General features: G+C 42.5%; 1 protein-coding gene across 1 annotated transcript in view; it reads left to right on the top strand.

Annotated features, from left to right (window-relative positions):
- The window catches only part of CALD1 (caldesmon 1), a 227,383-nt gene that overhangs the window by 75,432 nt on the left and 131,339 nt on the right, over positions 1 to 20,612 (top strand). Inside the window, exon 2 of the mRNA XM_042466854.1 lies at positions 19,461 to 19,562. The gene's annotated coding sequence lies outside the window, so the exon portion shown is untranslated. The remainder of the gene's footprint in view (positions 1 to 19,460; positions 19,563 to 20,612) is intronic.

Below are 20,612 nucleotides of genomic sequence, written 5' to 3'. Positions count from 1 at the left end.
TTGTTTTATTTATACAGTATACTGCTATTCCAAAGATCATAGCAGTGAACAACAAGTAAGCTAATTAGCAAGTAAGCTAATTTGCCCCCAACAGTCTGGGTACTCATTTTAGCGACCTCGGAAGGATGCAAGCCTGAGTCGAGCTTGGGCCCTTTTGCTGGTCTTGAACTCGCAACCTTGTGGTTTTGAGTGAATAGCTGCAGTACAGGCATTTAACCACTGTGCCACCAGGGCGCAGTAATGTAAGGTAGAGATACATTTATGTAGGAAAAGTGAAATGCACAAATGTAGAAGAAAGTGCAATGGCAGGCTTACTGCTGAACATAAAGAAAACAAAAATAAGGACCACAGAGGATCTACATAAATTCAATCTAGATAATGAAGAAATCGAAAGAGTTAAAGAGTTAAAGAGTTCCCATACCTTGGATGAAACATTGGTCAGAACGGAGACTGCAGTCAAGAAATAAAGAGAAGATTAGGAATGGGAAGAGCACCTATGAAAAAACTAGACAAGAACCTGAAGTATAAAGATATACAACTGAGCATTAAAGTTAGAATTGTAAGACATTATATTCCTCATCACCATTTATGGATGTGAGAGCTGAATGGTGAACTGGAAGCCATGATGACCAAATTGAAGCTATGGTATAATACTTTGGCCACATCAGGAGAAGGCATGACTCACTAGAAAAGATAATAAAGGCCCTTTCGAGGAGGGCCTTTTAGTACGTACTGTGTACGTACTAGGGTTTCCGGGGGCGTCTCTTTCAGACGCCCCAACCCTAGTACATACACAGTATGTACAAAATGGCAGCACCCATTCTACATGGGCGCCACCATTAAGACATCACGACCATGCCGCCTCCAAATGGGGTGGCACGGACGTGACGTCCTGCCGCTGCGGAAGGGTGCCTGTGGCGCCCTTTCTGCAGCGCAGGAAGGAGCTCCAAAACGGAGCTCCTTTCTTCATTTGTGTCGCTGGTGCAGCCTTTACACGGCTGCGCCAGTGACACAAAAGAGAAAGGGGCCAAGCAGCCCCTTTCTCTTTTCCCGCCGCTGTCGTGACGTCCTTGGGGCTTGAAGCCCCAAGGACACCCCCTTTCCAGGCCATGGGAAGCAGCCTTTTGCTGCTTCCTGCAACCTGGAAAAGTGGTGGATCGGGGCCTCAGGGCTGCCGCTGTGGTAGCTGAGGCCCTGATCCGTTGGGGAAAGGGGCGGGTACAGGCCACCCCAATGGTGCGGTCTGTAGCGCGCCAATGTTAGGGAAGGTAGAAGGCAGTAGAAAGAGAAGGCACCCACATGCCAGATGGATAGACAGGGAGATCACAGGCCTGAATTTACAGGACGTAAGCAGAGTGAAGTAGGAGAGAAGGTTTTGGAGAGGGTCGCCATGACTCAGGATCAACTCAAGGACAGTTAACATCAAAGGACAATAACATCTGGTTTGGAAGCAGTATTACTGAAAAGGATCTAAGGGGCTTAGTAGATCACAAGTCAAATAGGTGTCGCCATTATGATGCTGCAGTCAAAAAGCCAAGTAAATTCTAGGCTGAATCAACAGGAGTATAGTGTCCAGATCAAGAGAAGTTATAGTGCCACTGAATTCAGCTTTGGTTCTCACCTGAAATCCTGTGTCCAGTTTTGGGCACTACAATTCATGGAGGAAGCCAATCAAGATGACCAAAGGTCTGGAAACCAAGCCTTTTGAGGAGTGTCTTAGGAAAGTGGGAATGTTCAGCTTGGAGAAGAGGATACTGATAGATCATCTTTAAATCTATTGTTGTTGTGTGCCTTCAAGATGTTTCCAACTTATGGCCACCCTAAGGTGACCCTATCACAGAGTTTTCTTGGCAAGAGTACAGCATGAATACTTGTATTTTTTATATGAAAAAATGTTTAAACTGAGGAAAGAAACCAAGGGTTGAGGATTTTTACAGCATCAGACAGTGCCTATCAGTAAATTCAGTACCTTATTCTGGCCAGCTGCACTGGTGGCACCCAAATACAATGGACAATGCAATGCAAGCTAGATGGTTGTTCTGGGAAACTGCTACTGGGGTGCAAGAAGTAAAATTCTTGAATGACTACAGAGTACTGTACCTGGTATGAGATCCTTGATGCCCTATTTGGAAAGGATCAGAGAGGACTAGTGGAGTGGTATGCAACCTCTGCTTCTTGTTCCCCAGTCTATTGTGTCAAGCACGTAGAACTGAATACGTTATTATTTTCACCCTACAGAATGCCTGTTTGCATAAGCCAAGGACAGGATTTAGGAGAAAAACAGTGTAATAAGCATGGAGACACGTTCATTGCTGTTGTCCTGCATAAATGAATAGAAAATGTACGTGTTAAATTCAACATCAGCATTCATTACAGATCAAGGAAATGTGTAACTAGAGATCTAATTGACATTAAAGCACCATTAACAGGGCAAGGATTTTCCTTTCTCTTCACTGTCTCCCTTGCTAGGCGAGTGGTTGTGACACTTTGTCACATCCAGACATCATTTTTTGCAGTTCACACTCAGAATTCCAAGCATTCCACTGTGTTATTGAACTGGATGGGAAAAAGTCAAAGGGGGACTATTTGGAAACTTTCAGTCAGGCATTCTGAATTCCTCCAAAGACATCCCAGAGAGATCATCATTCTAGAGAACCTCTGCTGAGAAGTACTTGAAAGACAGAAAGGGAGATATATGAGAGAAAGAGAGCAGATAGTTGGGCTGGAGAAGAATAATGTCATTGTTTGCCTGGAAAATGTGTTAGGATTTTTGTCCAGTGGGATGTGGGAAGTAAAGAGATGTGCGGGTATGTATGTGTGTGTTTAGATCCAACCTTCCTTTGCAGTAGGTTAAAGCAATTTCTTCAGGTGTCATCAAGGCTTGGAAAAGTTAGGGTTTTGGGGACACAGTTTCCCTTCTCCACCCCACAAGTAAGGGTAGAGAGTTCTGGAAGTTGTAGTCCAACAAACAAACTTTTCTAAGATCTGGATAACTGTAGCAGTAGTGCCAATAATCATAATCATCATCAACATCATCCTCATCTTTTCTGCCTCCCTGCGCTGAAGTTGAGGGAGCAGCTGTATTTCTTCAGACCCTATCTTTTCCATGAAGCCTTTGGTATCTGGCATCAGAGTTTTGCGAAGGTTTGCTTAGATTCTGTATTCCTGCATGGCAGGGGGTTGGACTGGATGCCCCTTGTGGACTCTTCCAACTCTATGGTTCTATTATTCTAAGGTTATTTTTGAGGCTATAGCATTCTGATCTAGCTGAGGGATTGTGGGAAATGTAGTTGAAAAAGTAAGTTGCCAAACTCTAGATGACATCATTCAATCCATAGCAAATCACATTCCCACCATCACCATTCCTGAAAGCTTTGCTAGTCATTCTCATTTTCTGACTGTGGTGAAATACTGCAGCTGGGAAACAGCCAGCCAGCCAGCCAGCCAGACTTTCCCATTAGCCCCTTCCGGAGAGCTTCACACTGACCTAAGAGGACAAATTTAAAGCAGTCCGTTGAGGACTGAGCAAGGTGGAACATTACTGGTGGAGGTGAGGAGAGACAATTGGACCATCCTGGGAAAAGGTGTGGTAGACTGGCATGAACATGGTGTTACTGGCCTCATTTGTCGACACCACCAATGTAGCACATCACGTGGGAGGAATGAATCCTGTCAGCTGATTCTGCACTGCATGCTTTCTGAATACTTTCCACACTGGAAAAATTGAAAGCAGAAACCTGGAGGCTACTGTGAGCTTCATTTGTTTAGATTCCAGCAAAAACAGTGTCCCAGAAGTTAAATCTACTGGCTACAAGCCACTGCAGAGTTAGACCGGCTTTGAAAGCCTTTGTATCAATGGGGCATGTGTAGATGTTTGGATGTGTTCTGGACTGTATTTGCTAATAACTGTTGCTGTAACTCTTGTTTCCCATCAACTTAGCTTCAGCATGCCCAACCTTATGAATGAGAGACCTCCAAGAGTTCCAGTTGTTAACAGCCATGACCAGGTCTTGCAGACTCAGGAATGTGCCTTCCTTGCTTGAATCAGTCCACCTGTAATGTCTTCCTCTCCTTCAACTTTACTGAACATTATCATATTTTCCTGTGAGTCATGCCATCTCATAATAAGCAACTGAAATATTGTTGGTTTTTTTTAAAGTATGCCAGCTTACTTAAAAAAAGCCATGCACCATACATGATTTCCTCCATTTGTCAATTAAGCAGTGGGAGACAAGTTCTTGTAGTGGCATGTGCTAGGGGATGACAATAGCATTTTCCCAGATGTTCCTTCTCTCTTGAAAGACAGAGCTGTGCATGTTATGGAACTCTGTCCTCCACCCATAAACTGGCTTGCTGTCTTGGGTGAAGGGTGCTCAGTCCAGTCCATACAGATCCTGTTTTATGTGCTACCTCAGATATATCTCAAGACATCCTTCATTTTCTACCTCTTCCCATTTTATCCTCACAACTTTGTGAGGTAGATTAAGCAGAAAGACTGCTCATAAGACATGTGCACATAGGTCCACATGTGGGGTGTGATGTCCTCCTATTATCTGGCAGCTGGAAAGCCCAATGGGGAGCTCCTGTTTCTGTTGCTTACCACTTTGTTGGGGGCAGAGTGGGTTCAGATGATAGAGAAGCAGCTGGTCGCAGCTCAGACAGGGAGGGAAATGAGAATACGCCTACTTTTTCCTTCCTCCAGGAGCCCAGACCAGCTGGATCTTCATGGTCTAAGCAACCTCCCCTTCTTTCCCTTTCTGCTGATAAAGTTACAATGGATACAGCTTTAAAATTCATCTTGCCCCAAAATGGAAAATACTGTATAATTTAGGAAACAACAGACTTAAAAGCAGTTAAATGCAAGACCATAAAAAAGAAAAAAATAACAAACAGTGCAGCACATTTTGGAAAGCCCTTTCCCCCTTGCTTAATCAGCCACCAAAGACCTCTATGCCCTCCTCCCCAGGTCTCCATAATTCAAGAAAATGCAGCAGGGAGGGTACCAGTCTTTAGGAAGGGAATTTCAGAGCCTGGGAGCAAACACCAAGAAGGTCCTTTCTCTTGTTCTCACCTGCTGTATCTGTTGGGGTGGTGGGCAGAGAGAAGTGCCTCCCTAGAAGATCTCAAAAACACACCCAGTCTGGAGAATACAGTCCTTCAGATGATCTGGACCTGTGCCTTACAAAACAAATTGTGGCCATCCTTTCTCCACAACTCAATTTAGAAAGTGCATCAATTATGTCAAGTTATTTGGGTATATAAGACAGAAGATTCCATAAGAATTTTGCCCAGAGTAGTATAGTGATTTGTGCATTGGATTATGACTCTGGAGACCAGGGTTCAAATCCCCACTCAGCCATAGAAACCCACTGGGTGACCTTGGGCACGTCATACTTGGCCAGCCTGAGGATGGCAATGGCACCCCCCCCCCCCGAAGAAACCTGCCAAGAAAATCCTGTGATAGTATTGCCATAAGTCAGAAACAACTTGAAAGAAAACAACAACTAACTAACAAACAAAAATGGCTGGTTTTTTTCAGGCACTTGGAATTGACTGCCTGAAGCAGCTACTTTGCTCTGCCTAACAGTAGGGCTGGTCCTGTACTCTGACCTTCTGATGTGACTGAAACATAATCCTATATTGGGAAATAGAGATGGTGAGCAATGTCTGTACTCTATGCCCACTTCCTTTCTCATCCCACTCCCCTTTTTTTTGAATTCTGGGAGATGGCAAGCGGCCTTGGGTTAATAAACTGGAGTCTTGACAACAGTTAAGAGCTAACAGTCAGCAACGAGTATGTTTCCCATGAGAAACACAAAAATACTGGAATGCCATAAATAGCTTGTGCACTATTTGTGTTTCCTGCAGACAAAGGGGAAAATTGGCTGGGTTTTAGCCATGTGTATGTCACAGTCACAGTTAGGCATCTGGCTGCATTTCCACTGTGGCTGATTCTCTTGCATGCACTTTTGGCAATGTCTTGTGCAGTGGATAGACAAGGATGTACCCTCACCACTCAGTCAGTTGAAAAGAGATTACCAACAAATAAAAACCTGCAGATACTTCCTCCTTGTCATAACTAAGGTTGCCAGAGTGAGAACCAGAGAAGGCTCCTGTATATTTAATGGTTATGTGGAAGAGGGAGTTTCATCAGGTGTTAGCTTGTCACACAATCAGGTAACAAACACACACTGCTGAAATACTCCCTTCTACACAACCGTTACAACCGCCCACTCCAGTTTTCCTTCTACAAAGCTAGTCATAACATTTCCCGGGGAAATGGCTTCCAAAGAAACAAGTTGTCTGCTGAGTACACCATCCACAATGGGACTAGACAGAGGTTACAGCCATGGTTACCAAACTATGCTTGAGACTGTGTATGATTTAGCAAGGAGTAGCAGATAGATGGTTGGGGAAGCTCATGATTTGCTCTGTGGGAACACTGTAAGATGTCCTGCCCAGAGCTTTGAAATTAATAATAATAATAATAATAATAATAATAATAATAATAGTTTTATTTATATCTTCCCACCTCTCCCAATGGATCGAGGTGGGATCACAACAGAGTTAAAAAACAGTTACAGTATTCCAACATTAGTTACTGTGCAATTAAAAATCACAGCTAAAAACATAAAACATCAAGTGTAAGACATCAAACATCGTCAGTCAATCGCAGAGTCAGATGCTCTCGTTCCGTTCCGATGGTCTTCATAGGAGGTCAAGAGGGTATGCGCAGCAAAAGAGCTCTGTCTTTACTGCCTTCTTGAAAGTTTCCAAAGACGTGACAAGGCGAATCTCCTCTGGGAGTCCGTTCCACAGTCTAGGGGCAGCTATAATGAATGCTCTTTGGGAAGTGGAAACTTGTCTGGATACTGATATCTCTAACAAGTTCTTGCCACTTGTTCTAAGAGTGTGGGGTGGATTGTATAGGGAGATGCGTAACCAGGGCTCAAGCCATGTAGGGCTTTAAAGGTGATAACCAACACCTTGTACTGTGCCCAGAAGCTAATTGGGAACCAGTTTAGCTCTTTCAAGATAGGTGTTATATGGTCAAGTCTCAAAGAGCTAGTGACCAACCTGGCTGCCGCATTTTGGATGCTTTTTGGATTATAATTCTCACAGTTTCCGGACAGCATGGTCAATGATCTGGCATTTATAGTCACGATAACTGTCTATTTCATGCTGTGGTCCTGCTTGATGCTTATGGAAACACACTACCCACACTGCTCTTAATGTGCTCCCTCTGTTTCCTCTGGCATCTTTCCTCGAGTGAGGCATTTTGGGCAGTGTGGCTATGAAGACTGCTTGTAATGCAGCAGCCCTGGCAGTTTACACACTCATTCTACCTCAGTGCTTTGCTCTGGGGACTCCTCAGACTCCTGTGTCTGGTAGACTCAATATGTTAGTTGTTTGCTTCAGCTGACATGGCTCTCAGGTGTACGGCAGTGTAACTTTCTGGAAAGCCTGTATGCATGCTTCTCAGATTCACCATTTTCTGCAACCAAACGTCAACAAGAGAGGCTCTCAGGAACCCTAATAGGGGCTCCATAGTGGGAAAGTGGATTTCCCATACCTCAGATTCCACAGCCTGAGAGAGGAGGTGCCTTCCCTTGTTTAATAGGAGAGCTACTCCCATTTCTCCCTGTGCCAGCTTTCTCATCTTTTAAATCGTGGGGAATAATAATATTAGGTTACCTCAGTGACCTTGGACAAATCACACTCTTTCAGCTTCAGAAGATGTCAATGGCAACCCCCCCCCCTCTGAACAAATCTTGCCAAGACAACCCCATGATAGGTTCACCTTAGGGTTGCCATAAGTCAAAAATAACTCGGAGGTACACCACCACTATAACAATTACTAACCTTGTGATTAATTTCCAGAACAAAGAGTTCTGACTTGACCTCAGAAAATGATGAATTTTCCTCTGCAGAGTAGCCTGCAGTTAAAAGATCTGAATGCACCTATCCTTGCAGGCCTCCTGATATGCTGCACTCCAACACACCTGGATGTCAGGGACAGGGCCATCAAGTATATCATCGATTCAGTACAGATCTAGCCTGCATGTGCATTGAGCCAACATGTACAACAGATGAAAACTGGGACACCTGTGACCAAGCAAAATCAGAGTGTGGTCAAGCTAGCAAGATACCCCACAACTGCATACCCTCTTGACATTTCATACAGGAAAACCAGGACACATGGCTAAGCAATATCAGAATGAGGTCAAGATGGGAAATGATGTTAATGAGAACACACAAGTTAAGAGAGGCTGCACCAGTTTGCTTTTGCCTGAGTTTACTGGGAAGGGCAAGATTCTTCCCCTCCTCCCTGCTAGGGTAATGGAGTGCAAACCACTTTTTCAATTTGAATTTAGTCTGCAACAACTGAAGTAAGCTGGGGACAAAGGAGGAGGAGAAATACTGGAACATTTAAAAAGTGGCCGGAAATGGTGGGACTACAGAGGATTAATTTGGACCATCCCAGAGAAACTGAGACAGTTGCAGGGTATGTGTATCAGTACCACAAAAAAGAGTGGGGGGGGGGAATGATTTTTTTAAAATACAGTTTGTCCTCTCCTAGCCACTGCTGTGGTCACTGCTTCCCTCCACTTTGAAGCTAACTAATGGGGGAGGATGGGCTGGACTGATGAGCTTCTCTGGCCTGAAAATTGTTTTGAACTGAGAAAGTATGGGAGTTCTTGAAAGGCTTCTTTTCTTTCCAAGTGTGCTTCCCAGAACTTGAAGAGTTCATTTGTGAGCTAGACTCAGGCAAATTCCCTCAAGATACCTAGCTTTACACACTCAGGAAAAATGCTATGTGTAAGCGTTAATATAAAGATACCATCACATTAATCATTTCACCATGCAATAAGACTTTGCTGAATAGTCTCCCATTTCAGTTTTGGGGCCAAAAATAGTGCTTTCTGTTGGAAATAATGAGAAAATAAGGGTCAGGAATGTTGAGGGAAAAAAGAAGAAAGGGTGAGCTGGATTTGATCAAAGAGTTTGTACCTATCTAGGCACACACTTTCCCAGAGGTCAATCAGATGCTTGTGGGAAGGCCTTAAGCAAGACCTGAGTCCAGTGGCACTTTCCAGCTTGTGTTCCCCAACAACTGAGGCTATACCTGTCATGATTAATAGCCAGTCATTGCCCCCAGTCTCTGTGAATTTGTCATAGATAACATAAACAAATTGATTATCCCCCTTTAAAGTTATCCAGAAGGAAGGCCTAGCTTATCAGGGATCATGTAGTGAATGTGATGGCATCACACCAGTAGTATCACTAACTATGGTGTCACATGGAGCAGAAAGGGTGCATGTGCAGAGGAAGCTTGGGAACAGAGTAGCTGGCAAGGGCACTCACGCACTCCTCTTGTATCTTGTACCAAAGGGGAGGAGGGCCCAACCAGTGTCATTTGTCTTATGAGTGTCACCCCCCCACACGTGATGCCACTGCATCAGACTGCTACATACAGAATCAGGCATGATGACATGACCGGATTCTTAAAGACAAACAAGTCAAGAAAGGGCGGGTTTGAGGAAAAGAGTAGGGTACAATGAATAGACAAATGTTTTTATCGACATTACTATAATTTTAAGGAAAATTATCAAACAAAGTGGTACCAAAAGTGTCCTTGATATAAAAATACAGAGATTCAGCTGAATCTCACCTGTAATATGTTTTTCATATGCCACTTTTCCTCTTTGTTGATTGCATTGTTTCCATGTCATGGAGCATCTCATTTTGCACAAAATAGCTATCACATTATCACTGTGTGTCATTGTGTGAGATGTTTGGTGCTGTAAACAAGTTCATAGGATGAATCTATACATGGCATTTGGAATGAGGTGGTAGAGAACTACAAAGAGAAAATTGATTGCACCACCTTGGCCTATATGTGAGGATTAATTTTTTTTCAAACACTTTGCAGCTGTTGGAGCCGCCCTAATCTGAACCTGGCTCCCAATAGAAATACTAAGGGGGTTATCTACACATCATTTTTAGTGTGATGATGTGAATCATCTCACCTGTGCATCCCAGATTTGTTATTCACACTATGGAACCGCATCGATCTGCATTGATTTGCATCTCTGTAAATTCAGTTATTCACACATACAAACATTCAAATAAAGATGGAGCCAATGATGCAAATGCATTCAGGACCCCTTTTCTGTATGCAGCATTTTAACTCGGGTCTATTCGCATCGGTTATTCACACTACCAACAATGTGGATGTTTTTAAAAAAACAAAACTTAAGGAAAGCCCTGATATCAGTTATCCTAAATTAAATGGGGTTTTTTGGCAGCCCCCCCCCCCCAAAAAAAACCCCTTAATTGGATACATTTGTGATGTGTGTGAACAATGGAGATTTAACCCGGATTCATCCTAGATTATTTTCACAGTGTGAGTAACTCCTAAAACTCAAGTCAAGGGTAACAGATGCCTTGAACTGGAGAATGGTGCACTTCAGGTATTTACAATGAATCCTGTAATATGTATTGTTAAACTAATAAGTCTGCTGCAGGTAGAAAAGTGGCACAGCAAGAGTTTGAAGACTGGGTGAAAAGTGTCGTCTGCCTTGTGCTGGTTTTCTTCTTCACTGGAGCTTCACAGGTTTATTTTCTTGGTATACAAAGAAGCTTTAAAATGGCAGTTGCTACTAGCAGTCTGAAGTGGCAGTCCTCTCTACCACCTCAGGACTGTACCTGTTGCGATGGCACTGGTAGTGAGCGAGAGGGAGGGTGAGAGAGAAGAAGAGGGAGAAATGCACTTGCTTGTTTCCCATGGAATTGACTAATAAAATGCAATAAGAGGTGAAATTCCACATGATGAATAACAGCTAACTTACTCTCATGAGTACAAAAGTGTACAGTGTTGACTTGAAGGATTATGTATGATCCATAGAAGGAAAAAGGACACATTAAGGCCTTTTTGTGAAATGTGCCACTATGAAGGTAGAGTGCTCCATATTACAATCCATGCTCACCTAGCTTTATGACCATGGGGTGCACTCTTGCACAGCTTTTTGATAAGAATAAAGCAAAAGAAAACATTTTCCCCACTCTCCTCCTCCCAGACCTCAAATGGAATGCTAACCAATCCCCTGATGGCAAAAGTGGAGTTTATTTTTAATTAAAAAATAACAGAGCAGAGTTGACCTCAGTTTTCCCAGCTGCTATTCTTCCATCATAGCAGCCATAGGCCATTTTTCCCTTGATGATCCCTGTCATTGTTTTTCCACTTGGAATGTACGTGTTACCAACCCACCCCCCAACAGCCTATATTAACATTGGCAGCCATTTAGTAGTACAGTCAGCTGTCTACAAAAGAAGCCCATTCTGAAAGAGGGCATAAATGCAATTGTCATAACCCCGTGTGGCACACAACAAACAATAGCAGATTAGGGATGCATATGCATCTGTAGTGCATAGTTTCAAAATTCTGCCAGATACATTTGGGCAGAAAGAACATCAACAGGACCAGAAATGAATTCCCCCCCCCCAAAAAAATTGATGTACAGTAGACCCTTGTTATACGCTGGGGTTTGGTTCCAAGATCCCCTGTGTAGAACAAAATCCATGTATGCTCAAATCCCATTAAATATAATGACATAGCAAAATAGTGCCCCTTATAAAAAATGGAAAATCAAGGTTTGATATATGAAATTTATACTTTTTTGAATATTTTCAAACCATGTATGCTTGAATCTGTGTATAACAAATCTGTATACAGGTATAAGAAGGGCCAACTGTACTGTACTCTTAAACTCAAGGGCAATTGTATGATTGTGGAGAGGGTTGTGGTGCTTTAGCCCCTTCAGGGAGGGAGCTGAATCTGCTTCATTTTTGACCTTCCTTGGGAGATCTACAGCAGGGCAGTTCCTCAATTTTGGTGTTTAATTTGCATATTATACTAATTATCAATATCTATCTAATTTGTATTTTTATTTATGCAAATTACATTCATTAATGTTTGTATTTTTTTTTTTACCATGCTTCTACTTTTATGCTATGCCACTTTTTAAGACTTACTATTAACCCAAGGAGCCAGTGTAGTGTAGTTGGACAACCACTCAGCATACCAGGGTTTTTCCCCCCAATCAGTCATGAAACCCAATGGATGACCCAGTGGCCATCCTGCACCGGCTGTTACCTGGTGCGGGGGGCAGGGCTTGCGATGGGGTGGAGTCAAAAGGGCACACTAATGTGTAAATTAGCACATGAGAGGGAGGGAAGGTGCCCAAAGCACCTCCCCTCCCTCCCATGTGCAAGTTTACTTGGAAGTAAAATGGAGTAAACTAGTGTGCAGGAGTACGCTTGGCCAGGTGTCACCTCTTTTCTGGGGTGTGTCACCCAGTGCGATCTCCACCCCCGCAGCCCCTCATTGATGCTATAGGGGTTACCTTAGGCAAGGCACATGCTCTCAGCCTCAGGGCAAGGCAATGGCAAACCCTCTCTGAACAAATCTTGCCAAGAAAAACCCATGATTGGTTCACCTTTGGATCACCATAAGCTGGAAACAATGTGAAGGCACACAACAACAACAACAACAACAACAACAACAGACTAACCTGAGAGAACCATAGTATCATAGAGATGGACGGGGACATATGGGCCATTAGGATCAACCGCTACTCAGTGCAGGATCTCCAGCTAGAGCATCCCCAGCAAGTAGCTGTCCAGCCTCTTTCTGAAGACTAACAGAGGAGGACACCCCACCACCTGTTTAGGCAATTGGTGTCAGGGATGATGAGAGTTGTAGCTCTTCACCTCTGGCTTTAACTCACCACCTTGTTATGCAGCGGTGCTGACCAACTTTGGTCAGTGGTTAATGCTTTTCTCCAAAGCAGCAGAGTTTCAGAGAATAGGCTGAAGACCCTGACAAACTCTCCAAGCCTTCTCACTCTTCTTCCTGAGATGTCTCCAAACTTCTCCAGGATTCTGCTGTCTCTTGTATCTTCACTCAAGACACCAAACAACTCAGTAGTCTTATATATAAAATATCTACTTTATTCTACTATATACAAATACTAATGCCCTCACAATCTCCAAAACACTCCAACTATCCACAACTACCCACAAAGTACATTGGCAAACATTGCAATTATTATAGCCATTGTTAATCACCACCCACTAGTCAGTTTCCACCCAGTGGGTGTGTACATTCATTTTGATTGGTTCACATAGTTCAACTCATACTTAAGACCAACCCAAGTATTTCATCATTTTACCTTGTACTCTTAATGAATCTCAAGTCTTTCCAATTGTACATTCTATAATTCTGTCCTTGACTTTCAAGACTTACATTAGCTTTTTCACCTGTGTAGCTTCTTAATTGCTCTTGCTTAGTCATTGTGACTTTCACATACATGTTTTATTTCTATTACTGTATATCCCATGTTGCATTTTCCTTAACAATTGGTTCCATTGCTGTGACTCTCATTGTCATGAAGTTCCTTCTAACATTCATTCAAAATCTACCCTCCTGTAACTTATTTAAAGAGTGACATCATGTCACCCTCCATCTTCTTTTCACCTCTCCTCATATGTTTTATTCTTCATACCTCTTACCATCCTTGTTGCCCTTTTCTGAACTTGTTCCAGTTTGTCTAATATTCTGCTTAAAATGAAGTGTCCAGAACTGAATGCAGGAATACAGATGATGCCTGATCAGCACAGAATATAATGGAATTATTACTTCTCTTGACCTGGGAACTATACCAGTATAAAAGCAAAGGACCTGGAGGTGAGAGACCAAAGTCTAAATCTCTGCTTGGTGACAGAATTTGCCCTGTGACCTTGGACAATCACTTCTCAGCCAGTCTACTTTATAGGGTGATAGGGAGAGAGAAAACCATATAAAGTGGACATGTACATTCCTGTTGCTGTACAACAATTAACATTTTGCTATGTACAGACACTCCCAGTGGTATTCTCCACAGACCCTTCTTTTTTCAACAGCATTTTTCACTGATGGCAAAAAGCTACAGATCCATGAAAATACCATAGAAGGCCCTTGAGTGTGGCTACTGTCTGATTCACAGGGCAAAATACAGAGGAAAGTAAGGACAAAGAGCAGCAATGGAAGGAAAAACAGCATGGTTTGATTACTTTCAGAGATAGGGAGAAAACTTATTTTATTATAACTAGAAAAAAAGCCTACTTTAACTGTCCTTTGCCTGACGTTTCATGTGCTAAGTAGCTAATCTATGCTGGGATATTTGCTCTCCCACCAATTTGTGGTTTGTTAATGCCAGTTACGGCAATAATAAATATTTTTACTTTTTACATTTCCATTCCTTCTCACCTCATTAATTGCATCCTTGAACCCAGGTGTATAAATATCTTGCAACTGAGGCAACTCTATGCATTTGATGTTGTGGGCTACAGTCTGCAAAAGCTTTTGCCAAATAAAACCACCTTGGGTCCTGCATAAGGAGAAAGGCAGAAATATAGATAGATAGATAGATAGATAGATAGATAGTAAAGTAGGTTAAGAGTAAACACTGTTTGATAGATAAGGGTAGATACTACATCTTGTTTTTATTCAAAAAAATAAACACAGCTACCTCCTTGAAAATTTTAAAAGGTATTCCTTTGTATAAGGAAAAAGATATTTCAAAGAAAATGCTTTGTGCCTTGTGTTCTTCCTCCTCTTTCTACCACTGATCACGTCACTAGCATTCCTCTTTCTCTAACTTGATCTGTGTTGAATCTGCAATGATGTATTCAAGTCTTTTAGGCCAAGTCTCAAGTTCTTGGAAGATACTTTCAAGTGGAGTCTCAACTCTAGGAGCCAATTTTTAACAGAAAAAAAAAAAGGAGATGGGGATTTTGTGGAGGGGAACAGAAAATGCCTTAGGCAATGGGCTTGAGGTGGGGAGTTGAGGTCTGCTTCTCAGCTGGAATCTGCTGCACAACAGAAGAGCCTTGTAATGCTTTTCAAAATCTTCAGAAGGACTTTTCCACCTCAAGCCCATTGCTCAACACATTTGCTGTTCCCTTCTGAGAAATGCACCCTGCGCTCTGAGAGTGGTCTTGCCAGCTACTCAAAGTGAATGGCACCAGCAAGTCAGTCATTAAAAATATACAAGTCTGAAATCGAATCAGTGTGTCATTTTTGCCAGGTTTAGTCCAAGTCAAGTCATTGAGATGACTTAAGTCTGACTTGAGTCAGAGTAAATTAACTCAAGTCTACATCACTGAGAATCTGTATCCTGGAAGCAATTGCTATGGGTGCAGCCACCAGCCCATCCTTTTGGGGAGGTCTGTCCCGGGCCTCTAATAACAATAAAAATTACAATAATTTGTAATCCTCATTACAATGAGGTGGTTTAAGGGAGAATCAAGAAGGCATAGTTGTGGGACAGTGGAGAGGGCCCATGTATTAGTCTGGAAATGCCTGCCGGAAGAGATCCGTCTTGATGGCTTTTTTAAAGGCCTCAAGAGATGTTATGTGACGAATCTCCACCAGTAGGTCATTCTAAAGTTTAGGAGCAGCCGATGAGAAGGTCCTCTGTGTAACGACAGCAAGTCTGGTCTTCTTAGTCTATAGTAAATGGCAATGGTAACTCCCCTTTGAAGAAACTTGCCAAGAAAATCCTGTGATAGGGTTGCCTTAGGGTTGCCATAAATTGGAAATAATTGAAATAATTGCCATAATTGAAACAATTTGAGTGCAAAGGGGAGAAAGTGAGGGGGGGGGAGAGATGGGGATATTACAAAAGAAACTGAAAAGATGAGTCAATATGACATTTAACTGAGACTGTGCCTACTAGATCAGATCTGTCGGATGATAACAAATTAGTTATCAGCACAGCAGTGACCTTGCAAAGGTACTAGGATTCTACCAGCATTTCAAGGATACTGCATGCTGATATTGAGCCTGCAATAGAGCACATGTATTTGTGCAACAGAACAAAAGTGAGAAAGTACACAATAATCCTAACTCCTTTTATTCTGCAGCTGCTTCCTCCTCACAGCCCAGTCAGTTTAGCAGTCTGTGATCAAATTTTACAATAATTAAATAACATTGCCTTGCAGAAAAAGGGCTCCATCTTCATTAGAAATGACTCATCTTTGGATTGCCCCTGCCTCCCCACTTTGAGTAAAGTTTGCTCTCTGCCAGCTAGGGCAATGTAAACCTCTGCCAAAGGATGCTACCGATCAGTCATTTTCCATTTGCCTTCTGTTTCAACAGTTCTTTCCTGTCTCATTATGGCACTAATTCTGGATGGATATTAAAACTTGGATAGGAAAGCTAAGCAAAAAGCATTTCTTCAGCTTTTTCCAAAATGGCACAATAAACTCCACATCCTGCTGTCATCAGAGCACTTAGTAGCAATATTTTTTGAAACTAGAACGCAAGCTGAATGTCTAGGGAAATGCAGCGGAGTATTTTTTTTATATATATATATATTAACAGTGGTAAACAGATCACTCCAGCAGGGTATAATAAAATAATAATAATAAAATCTTTATTTGTATCCCACCCTTCCAGAAGATCAGGGCGGCTTACAGTAGTGCAACAAGTGCAGACAAAATACAAGAGTAAAAACATATAAACAACAACAATCTAAAAATAACAATAAAAATAAAAGCCCCTTAGCCCAACCTCATGGCCACGGAAGAGGAGGGAGGCCCACAGGATATTTTAATTCTGTTGCACACATGACCCTCTCCAATTGTGTGTGTTGTTCAAGATATTAAGATTTTCTAAGGGATGCACAGCATGTTTTGACTGAGGATAAATTCAGACAATGCAGCCTCAGTGTGAAAACCTTTGGAAACTGCTTCCATATCATAATTGCTCCCTGTATTCACTGGATAGGTCTCCCACTGGTTTAGCTCTGTGTCAGACATAAGGAGTTTGGTTATCACCAGTTTTACTGGCCTTGTTTTTAATGGTAGCCACAGACTAAGGCCTGTTAACAGACCATTTTTACCCAATCACTTATGTCCATGCCATGCTAAGAATCGGCTGCAGTTGGAGGTGTTAGTGAATGGTTCCGGCTGAGGTTAAAGGTTTAGGAGTGAAGAAATGTAAAAATTAAAGGTGGCATCCATAATTGCTGGGAAATGGGAAAAATGCCTTTACTGATGCTTAAAACTACAATGCATTTGCAGTCAGGATTCTATGTAACCATTATGCAGCATTTAAAAAGCAAACAAACCTTGAATTGAGTGAGTTGCAAAACCTCCAACTGTCCTGATTTTGCAAGGATGGTCCTGATAAATCCTCTGTCATCCCACTTTTTCAGCTGTTTTAAAAATGTCTTAGTTTCTCTCTCCTCTTCCCACTTTCCCTCTTTGTCCCCAGTTTACTCTAACTGCTGTAAACTGACTTCAAAGTGCAGAAGTAGTTTGCTCTCAGTTAACTCGGCAGGAAAGAGGGTGAGGAGCAGGTGGACTTGTCCCATACATTCAGGCAAAAGCAAACTGGTGCAGCCTCTCTTAGGTTCTCTCTTCTTGCTCATTATTAACATTTGCTTCAGTCAATTAGTCTTGATATTGATCAGTAACTTGGCCATGTGTCCTTTTTTTCATGTGTGAAATGTTAAGAGGGCATGTCGTTGACGGGTATTTTATGATTCAAAAAACAATGCCAAAGTTTTGGGGGTTAGAGTTAGAGTCAGGTTGTATTTCCTAACCTGAATAAGAACTGAAAATGGATATTTGACCTTTTTTTTTTGATACACCAAGTACAACGTACTGAGAAAAGATAAGAGAGAAAGGAGGAATCTCTTCCTTTCTCTAGCATTTTTTTATACAGTGGGGAAGGCCTCTGGTGTTATATGTCAGTGAAGCATACATATGCATGGACAGCTGCTCTGCTTCAGCTGGTTTGGCTCTGATGGTGGCTAGCTACTTTTCTAGGTATCGTATTTTAACTTTTATCTATACGTAATTATAACCCAAGAGGACTGTAGTGTTCATAGATTTTAGGGTCTGGATCTAAATCTTGGGACCTGGCTCTTCTTCTTCAGTTTTCAGAGTGAGTGGGAAGAATCTTAGGGCAAGGATGCTGTCTTGAAAACTTAGTGTGTGTGAGAAAGAGAGAGAGAGAGAGAGAGAGAGAGGGTGCACCCGCACTGAAGAAATAATCCACTTTAACTGCCATAGTTCCATGCTATGACATTTTAGGAAATGTAGTTGTGTGAGCTATTTAGCTTTCTCTGTCAGAGAGCTCTGGGGCCAAAACAAACTACAATAACAAACTACACTTTCCAGGACTCCATAACATTGAGCCATGGCAGTTAAAGTGGTGTCAAAGTGGATTATTTCTGCAGTGCAGATGCAGCCTGTGTGTGTGTGTGTGAGAGAGAGAGAGAGAGAGAGGGAGGGAGGGAGTTTGAGTTTTTTAAAGCAAGCAAGTAAGCAAAGCAAACAAACTGAATTACATTTCTGAGTGACTGTAGTTGATTCTTTATTTATCATGCTTGATGAAACAATCAGGGATCATCTCCTAGTCTCAGGTTTCAACCTTGAAATATCAGGGCCTGGGATGGACCTAACCAGGTAAACCTATGGACATGGGTCTAATACAGCTTATCTGTCACTGCCAGGTGGCCAAGCTAAGGGCTATTGGGAAGGAGCACTTGTGTGTCTCGGGAAGAGGATCATGGGAAAGAAGAAGCTAGCTTTTCTCCATCTATTGACCAGAGAAAAAGTAGATGCAACTAGCTTTCTCCTCAGCTCCCAAGTTCATTTGCTGTAGGACCAGGACATGAATGTGTAGAGCTAACTGGTGTCACAAGAGAGGGCCCCAGATAAGGGGGGGGGGGGGGGTCAGGGCAACGTCTGGACCAGAATACTCCAGGCTGCCCCTGAAGCATTCTGGCCAATGCAGACACTATCTGTGATTGCACACAGCATTTATATTTCTATACTTACCTATGGTGCAAACCTATGGCACGCATGCCAGAGATGGCATGTGAATACATTTATTGTGGCATGCGATGTGCAGGGAAGAGGAGGAACAGGTGTGTTCCAGTTTCTCCTGTTCCTCTTCTTCCCTTCTTGACTCCTCCTTGAGCGGGCGGGGGAAAGATGTCCCACGCTAGAAGTCCTGTCCCCCCCCCCCCCAGAATTCCCATCCTTGGCACTTGGTAAACCCAGTGTCGGAAGGTCTTTTAGTTTGGGCACTCAGTCCCTAAAATGTTCATCATCACTGCTCTAAGTGGTTTACAATCAGTAAGGCAATTGCTCCAACAAGCTGAGTACTCATTTTACCGATCTACAAAAGGATGGAAGACTTAGTTAGTCTTGGAGTCCAGAGATTGAACTCACAACATTGTGGCTGCAGTAGAGACATTTAACCACTTCATCACTAGGGCTCCTACTGCACCACATGGGATTGCTATACTATACTTTTCTTCCTTTCTTTTGTGCAAAACAAAGGAGTTCTGACTGAGTGGACTGTACTCTTTAACATGTGAATTCTGCTTTCTCCACAGAGATTGTCTAGAGAAGGTGTGTGGAACCATCACTCTCAATTAATCACAGCCTTCAGCCTCTGGCACCTAACAGGCTTTGAAGTGACCATCCAGCTGGTCTATGTAAGTATGCCTGAAATGGTTATCTTTTGAAATCTGTACTACTTTGCCATTTAATTTTGTTGTTTTCCATGCATCTATACACACACGTGCATGCACAGTCATAACAAATGACTGCCTTGCATTCTTACTGTAGGGAATCTTAAATTTTGTGAGCTTGCCCCTGCTCTGTTTAATGAGAAGATGACAGTTCCACATTCTGCATTGAGGAAATCCACATTTTCTCCTGCTCTCCTGGATAACAGCACAAACAAGTTAGGAGATCCTTTGAGGATCATATAGCTGAAGGGGTGAACAACTGCCAGTTTCAGAGTTAGGGAAACCCATATGTTATAATTCAAAATACTCTCCCACTAATGCTCAAAGGGAGCAGTTTTATTATGCCTTTGGGGGTTCTTCTGCTGTTTTAGGTCCAGGAGAGAATTTGTTTAATAAAGAGGCGACCTGAATAGAGGAAATGAGCCAGTGTGGCACAGTGGTCTGATGAGTTTATCAGACAAGGGAAATTGGAAGTATAATCCGATGGCAATCTGAACGCAATCATGGGGTTTAACGTTATTGCGTGATAACCCACTGCACACAAATTTAAGCAATGGGAAATCAGTCCAAATGCAATCACGTGGTTTCACGTTATTGAGTGATAGACTGCTACATGCAAATTCGGGCAATGGCATGCTATTTTCGGGCAATGGGGAGCCAGTTCAAATGCAATGCATATTCACGTAATTGCGTGAAACTAGCAACTTTAAGTGAATACGTTTTGGCCCCACTTTCTTTTCATTCAAATTTAAGAGAAATTTTTCCCATTTGATAAACTCCTGAGTGTTGGACTAGGGCCCTGGGTTCGAATTCCCACTCAGCCATGGAAATACACTTGGGTGACCTTGGACAAATGGCACTCTCTCAGTCTCAGAGGAATCAAGGGAAAACTCTACTCTGAACAAACTCTACCAAGAAAATGCCATGATAGGGTCACCATATGATTGAAATTAAGTTTCCTCTATCCAGTTGTTGAAGGCATATAACAACTGGATAGAGGAAACCAACACTTTC

Source organism: Sceloporus undulatus, chromosome 5 (genome assembly GCF_019175285.1).
Source record: "Sceloporus undulatus isolate JIND9_A2432 ecotype Alabama chromosome 5, SceUnd_v1.1, whole genome shotgun sequence".
Lineage (NCBI taxonomy): Eukaryota > Metazoa > Chordata > Lepidosauria > Squamata > Phrynosomatidae > Sceloporus > Sceloporus undulatus.
This window is presented reverse-complemented; position numbering and strand designations above follow the sequence as displayed.